The sequence below is a fragment of the Mustela nivalis genome (assembly GCF_964662115.1).
Source record: "Mustela nivalis genome assembly, chromosome: 19".
Taxonomy (NCBI): Eukaryota; Metazoa; Chordata; class Mammalia; order Carnivora; family Mustelidae; genus Mustela; species Mustela nivalis.
The window spans coordinates 31,512,553-31,519,712 of record NC_139038.1 but is presented as its reverse complement, the minus strand read 5'-3'; positions in this window follow the sequence as shown (position 1 = coordinate 31,519,712).

Genomic DNA, 7,160 nt, shown 5'->3' with positions numbered 1-7,160 from the left:
TTATTTTTCTGTTTTTGTTTTTGTTTTGTTTTTTTAAGATTTTATTTATTTATTTGACAGAGAGAGCAAGAGAGCACAATTAGGGGAGTGGGAGAGGCAGACTCCCCACTGAGCAGGGAGCCAATGCAGGGCTCTATCCCAGGACCTCAGGATCATGATCTAAGCCAAAGGCAAGACACTCAACCAACTGAGACACCTAGTCGCCCCACCCTCTTTTTTATCTGGGGCCTGTGAATTAAACTAGGGGAAAAGTCATATATTTTATCAATATTTGTATGCATAGGACTTCACAGAAAGTAGGAGAAACTTTTCTTAAAAAGAGTTTATTTATTTATTTGACAGAGAGGGAGAGAGAGATCACAAGTAGGCAGAGAGGCAGGCAGAGCGGGAGGGGGAAGCAGGCTCCCCACTGAGCAGAGAGCCCGATGCGGGCCTTGATCCTAAGATCCTGAGACCATGACCTGGGCCCAAGGTAGAGGCTTAACCCACTAAGCCACCCAGGTGCCCCAAGAAGGAAAAACTTGAAAAAGCTCTTAGACTCAGGGCTTGTATACCCTTTTAACAAAGGAAAGAGTGTTTGGGCTCCAAGGGACAATAAAATATGGGGAAAGGACAAGGAAATATGTGGAAAGAACTCATGCAGAAAAGAGTTATTTTAGTAGGATCTGTTTCTACAAACCCATCTTGCTCTAGACTTCCCATCTATAATGATGAGGGTTGCTTTACTCTCTCTGGTATTGTGGGAAAGGGAAGGGTAACTTCCTCAAAGAAATACCCATGCTCTGCTTTCAGTCAGTTTAGGGGAGGGTGGGAACTTTTCCTGCATTTGTTCTTTTTTTTTTTTTTTAAGTGATTTCTCATGGGACTCAAACTCACAACCCCCAGATCAAGAGACACATTCTACTGACTGAGCCAGCCAGGCACTCCCATTGTTGATTCTTAATTGACTTGAGTGCAAAATAATCCTAACACCAAAGTGGCATGTTTGGGGATGACATATTCTGATACCCTTCATTAGCAAAGGGCATTCATGGGATTTTAGAGCTTGGGGGTTGGGTGATTCTCATATGGGTTTCACAAAGTAGGGAACCATCAAGGATTGGACATACTTTATGGCGAAACTGCTCTAGGTAGGGAGAAACAGTGACTCAAATTCAAGCAAATCCTGAGGAGCAACCTATTTACTCTGGTCCACAGCCTTATCTTCCAAGAGCACGTATTTCCCGGAATCAGCAACTCAATGTTTTATGCCTGGTCTCTGTATTATTTAATATAAACATGGCAGAATACTGGTCCTGGTATGGTTTAATTCAAGGACAGGAAATTATGTCAGTTTCCATTCTCAAATACATTCAACATGCTTCACTGAGCCCCGACTTTTCTTTCGCTCTGGCTGTCTCTGCATAAAATGTCCCATGACCTTACTTCTTAAAAGCATGAGATGATTTTGAACTGCAAACAAAGTTTAAATTCAGGCAAAACAGTCAACAAAATACTGAAAAAGCTAGCTCAGTTCCAAGTAGGGAATTAGTTGAAAGGCCTGATTTCACTATTTTTGCAAACAGGACACAGACTCCCACACAACCTCTTTTAAAAATCACTTCATCTTCAGAAAAGCCAATTTTCTCAACCAAGGTTCAGTACATTTTTACAGTAACACTGTAAAAAGCTCTAACACTGGCAGATTCCAAAGAAAATGAGGCAAGATATAAGACTTAGAATACTACTCCTTGAACATACGGCTAGACACTTTATTTAAAGGAAAAGACAAGGCATTCGAAGAGGCTATAATTAGAAGATGACTTCACGTACTGCTCACAAGAATAAGGAGCTTTCCTAGGACCCCGAACGTTGGAGAAAAAATGGCCTCTGACATTTTGAAGAATGGCCATCTCTTCCCAAGTCAATAAACATGAAAAGACATACTCCATGAGCAGAAAACTGTGTAACGGGATATACTTTCTGTTGTCCATTGATGGAGTAAGATGATGGACTTTATTTTCTGCTGTTGCTATGGCGATCATTTCCCTTTCTTGGATGGACAACTGCACCATGATTTGGTGAGGTCAGCCAATGCCCAAATAAGCTAAGCCGGGTAGCAATTAGCCACCTTTTGCTGATACAATCAAGAAGGCTTTCTGTTCACCAGTTCCACTCCATTCTTCATGCAGCAATAAAGCTACCTTCAACGAGATAAATCATTATCTATATAAGTCACACTCCTATTTACAAACCCCAGCAATGCTGTCTCCATGGATTAGTCTAACCCTGTTACCTGGCCCCTGGCTCTCTCACCAATTTTTTACTTTGTGCCAGTCTCCCTTGAACCAGTTTCTCACCATTGGGAGGTTTCTGTCTACCCTGGCACACCTGTTCCTTCTGCTTGGAATGCTCTCCCCCCAGACCCCTACATGGCTGACTTCTACTATTCCCTCGGCTGGCAGGAAATTTTGCCTTTACAGAAAGGACTTCCCAGCTACCCTAAAAATGTATGTCTTCCTCAGCGCTTGCCCCTTTCAACTCTCAGCTCTCTGTTTTTATCATAATTACCCCCAAATTGTAAGTATATTATGTATGTGTCCGTTCACTTATTTACTGTCCTTCTCTCCTAATACAACGTGGCTCCCGTGAGAATGCGGACGCGGTCAGTCTTGTTCATTGAAATATCCCCAGTGCCTGCCACATCTAAACTCAACAGATATTTTTTGAATAAAATGAATGATAAAGGTCAAGCCAGCAGAGAAATGAATGGGGAAGGGAGAGAGGAAGGAGAAAGAAAGAGTTATCTGATCACATGATTTGGGCTGTACCAGAATGCGGTACCTGTAGGCTTTTCAACTATATAGGGAGTCAAAAACTCTCTATTTATTCCTTCAGCCAGTTTGGCTGGTACTCCTGTCCTTTACTATTGAAAAATCACTCTAAACACATATTTTTGTTGGTGGTAGTGGTGGTGGTGTGTCCTTCAATTTTAATATCTTGCTATAGATTTTGCTTTTGAAATAACTGCTATTGAATTCCTATGTGCAAGCCAGTTTTTTGCCAGGTTATACGGTCTTTCTCCATTCTCCAGCATTGGTCATGGAGGATGATCATAGCTATAGATTTTTACTAATTCTGATTTTCTCCACAGTAAAACACCTACAGTCAGACACAGGGTGGGTGCGGGGAGGAGGGCACTCAGGGGAGAGAAATCTGTGACAAATCTGAAGGCATATGTCTTCCAGAAATCCCTCATCCACCTGAAAGCAAAAACTCAAAAAGGAATATAGAACTGTTATAAAGTCCTTGGCTTTCCACATGTCCCCAGACTTGAAAAAACTTATTAGAAGGGGTCCCCAGGTATATGCCTTTTCTGTCCCCACTTCTCTCAAGCCCCTTTCCATAAAGCTGCGTGAGAGTTCAGTTATTTTATTCAGGGGGAGCTGCTCTGCACAGGGAAAACGGATAATGAGCACTGTCTTTGGGGATAAGAAATGTGGTCGGCCTTGGGTAGAAGGGAGTGGAGAAGATAAAAGTCCTTGAAAGAGGAACAAGGAGATAAAAGTTCTGTGTCCTTGGAAAAGTGAGAGATCATTTTAGAACAAGAACAAGATAAGTAGACACGCTTGGAGCTTGGGTTGGGATAGAAAACAGGACCCCACCTCTTGGGCAGGGAAAGGGGGAGGTGGAGGGGGGGTGGTCTGCATGCCTGGGGAAGGGTATCTTAGAGAGAAGGGCAGGGGGTTCTGTAAGCCACATCTGCGACTGCTTCTTGGACTGTGGGAGCAGGGCTGTGTCTTTACTCCATCGGTTGGGAAACTGCTGTAAAAGGCTTCCAAATTAATAACAAAACTAAGCCACGCAGGGCTTACTGTGTGCCAGGTATGATTTTCAGTGCTTTTCATACATTCACCCATTGAACCCCATCAAAGAAAATCCAGAGCTGGACAGTGAAATGGCAAAAACTGATACTCCTCAGAAACTATTGCCAACAGCGTGGAGAAGGGGTCAGTGGAAAACCAGGCTTGATTTAGAGGACAAGGAAGGGGGAATTGGTCGGGAGCTCAGGAGCAGGATGGAGGTTGGTGGGTGGGAATGTTCTAAGAGGGACCATCAAGGGTCGGGGGGCTTTCTGGCTAAACTGACCTAACAGGATTCTTGCCCAGCACAGGCCAGGGTGTCAGAGACCAGACGGAGGTAGGAGGGGTGGAGGGATGTGCTTGGGATCCGCGAGGATCAGATACTGAGGGCATGGATTCTGGGTCAAATGATTCACTTGATGGGATCCTTGCTGAAGGTGGAGAATGCAGCGAAGAGCATCAAAGCCCGAAGTCGAGACCTCGCTGCAAAGAGTATAGAGGAGCTTGACTGAAGTTTGGTCAGGGAGAGAAGTCTCCCTCAACCCCTTCAAACAACTCCCTGGGATAGAACACTGTCACTTTTACACCCTTCTACATATGGGAACACTGAGGCGTAGACGGGCCTGCCGGCCATGGATTCAGCATCCCATGCTCGGCAGCGGACTTTACAGCAGGCATGGAGGGGGCTGCTGTCGATCTGCCGTGCACGGGGCTAGTTTGGGCCAATCAGCAGCCCATGATCCCCCTCTTGTATCTCAGTGTCGGTGGTTTGGAAGGTGACTGCCTCCTCGAAGGATCCCTCCAAGGCCTTCTGAAGTAAAATCCATATATTCCATACTATCTGTTTTTCAAGTGAAGGGGATCCGGATACGTCACCCCAAGATACGGCACTTTGACAAGAGGATGGAGCTGAAGGTATTTGTCTTCCAGAAATCCCTTACCTACCTAAAAGCAAAGGTTTCCAAAAGAACTTACCTGTCCTAAGAACCCTCTCAGTCATACCCATCTCCCATCTTATCTCCTAAAGGCCCCTTTATCTTCCAAAAAAGTCATTTGCTTTCCCATAAAACCCCTGTCTCCCCCTTTCTTTTGCCCTGCAAAGTTGGGCATATAGACCCCATATTCTAACTATGTCTGTGAACTATTCATCTGTGGGTACTCCCACGTGTCTGTGCCATGCAGGGGCTAACAAACTTCTGTTAGATTTTTCTCTTGGTTTTCGTCTGTTTGTTTTTTTAAATTTTTCTCTTGTTAATCTGTATTTTGTCAGTCTAATTCACAGGGCCCCAGCTGGACGATCTAAGAGAGAGAGGGGGGAAAGATTTTTTTTTCACTCCCTTCTACAACTCAGACCATCTTAAACACACCCTCCGCATTTGGTGGAAATCATCCAGGCTTTTTTTGCACAATGAAGCAACAAGCATTTTTGGAGCCTGGTTTTATCCACAGAGATGAACTCTCTCACATCACAGCCACATTCCCTGATGTCTCAGCTCTGGGGGTTGGAGCCTAGAGGTTTGAGAGAATCGATTATACTGGGTAATACAGTTTATTTTAACCCAAAGTAATTTTATGATGCCTTTGCATTTTAAACAGTCTTAGCAGAACTGATCAAGAGAACTGACTCAGTTAGTTACTGATGTCTAAAAAGACACCCCCAAACTTAGTGGCTTAAAACAGCAATGAGTTAGGATTTGTCACTTGTTCCTAGCCGAAAGGCCAAGGAGTGGTAAGTTATGATTTTTCATGATTCTGTGAGATGACCGGGCATTTCTTTCGGCTGGCCTCACCCGGGGTCACTCGAGTGGCTGCGTTCACCCAGAGGGTCAACTGGGCGAGTCAGGCATGATGGCCCCACTCAGGCGTCTGCAGTCCGTGCTGCTGTTAGCCAAGGCACCTTCGTCCTCCTCCTCCTCCCGGCCTCTTCACCAGCAACCCCCTAACAGGCTCCAAGCAGGCCATAATAATCCATTTTTCTAGCCCTGCTCACAGGTACTGCTTGTCTCAGAAACTAAAACCAGACCCCAAAAGCCATAAGCTCCACAGAAGGCCCCAGTGACCCTGCTCTTGACCAGTTTGATCCAGTTCTGATGCTGCTAACCCTCTAGATGACCTTGAGATCCTCACTATCTAACTGTAATAACCAACCCCCCGCTCCCCCCAGCAGTGCCATGACAGGTCCGATTGGACCCATCTGCGGGAAGAAAAGAGGTAACACTGATTCCCAGAAGTCTCCTCCCTTTTCCCTCGAAACCCCCCAAATCAGCTTTCTTACCAAATCCTTCATTACCCTCGCCCCGTAAGACCCTGACCATGAGACCACATTGCAGAGAGGGGGTCTTTAAAGCATAAGCTCTGCTTCTCCATTCTCTGCCCACCGAATAAATTACTTCCTTGTCACCAAATACCGTTTGGGTTTTTGGCAAACAGTATGAAGCAGGAAAAGAACACGCCACTTTGGTAACATAACCCTACTGTAGGCTTCGTGGGCTTCCTTACATAATCTCAGGAAAGCACTCAGAGAGAGCCAAGGCAGACTGGGTGAGCGCAACATCTCTTCCATTACCTTCTATCTGATCAACGGCAGTCACGGGCCAACCCCCATTCAGGGACAAGAGAAACAGACCCCACCTCTGGATGCAAAGAGGGTCCAGCTGCCAATGGGCATATACACAGCAAGGGGAGGAACGGTGGCAACCATTCTCGCAAACCACTGAAAGCACGCGCACACTTACATTGTAGTGGACTTATTAACAAAAGGAACCAACAGAAGCAAAAGGTTTTCCAGTCATAAAAAAGGATAAAATCCTGCCATTTGTGATAACACAGACGAACCACGAGGGCATTAAGTAAATCAGAAAGAGAAGACACATACCATAAAATCTCACTTATATGTGGAACCTACAAACAAAACAAACCCCATAAAAACCAAGGACATAGATACAGGGGACAACAGATCGGTGGTTGCCGAGGTAGACTGGGGGGCAAGCTGAGAAATGGGGGAAGTGCCTCAAAAGATGAAAACTTCCAGTGATAAAATAAATAACTCCTGGGGATGTGATGTGCAGCACGGTGGCTGCAGTGAATAGTGATGCGGGAAACAATGGAAGAAGAGAAATTAAATGTCCTGACTACCTACAGCCCATTGACAAGGTCTTGAAACACGCGGAGAGACATTCCTCTAGGAATACAGCTGCCTCGACGTTAATACCTTGCTAAGGACAAGAAGCAGTCTTAGTCCAACCCCCAGAATCCTGTAAGTCTATTTTAACATATAAAAATCCCTTTGGAAACGTCCTTTATCTCTAAACCCCCAAG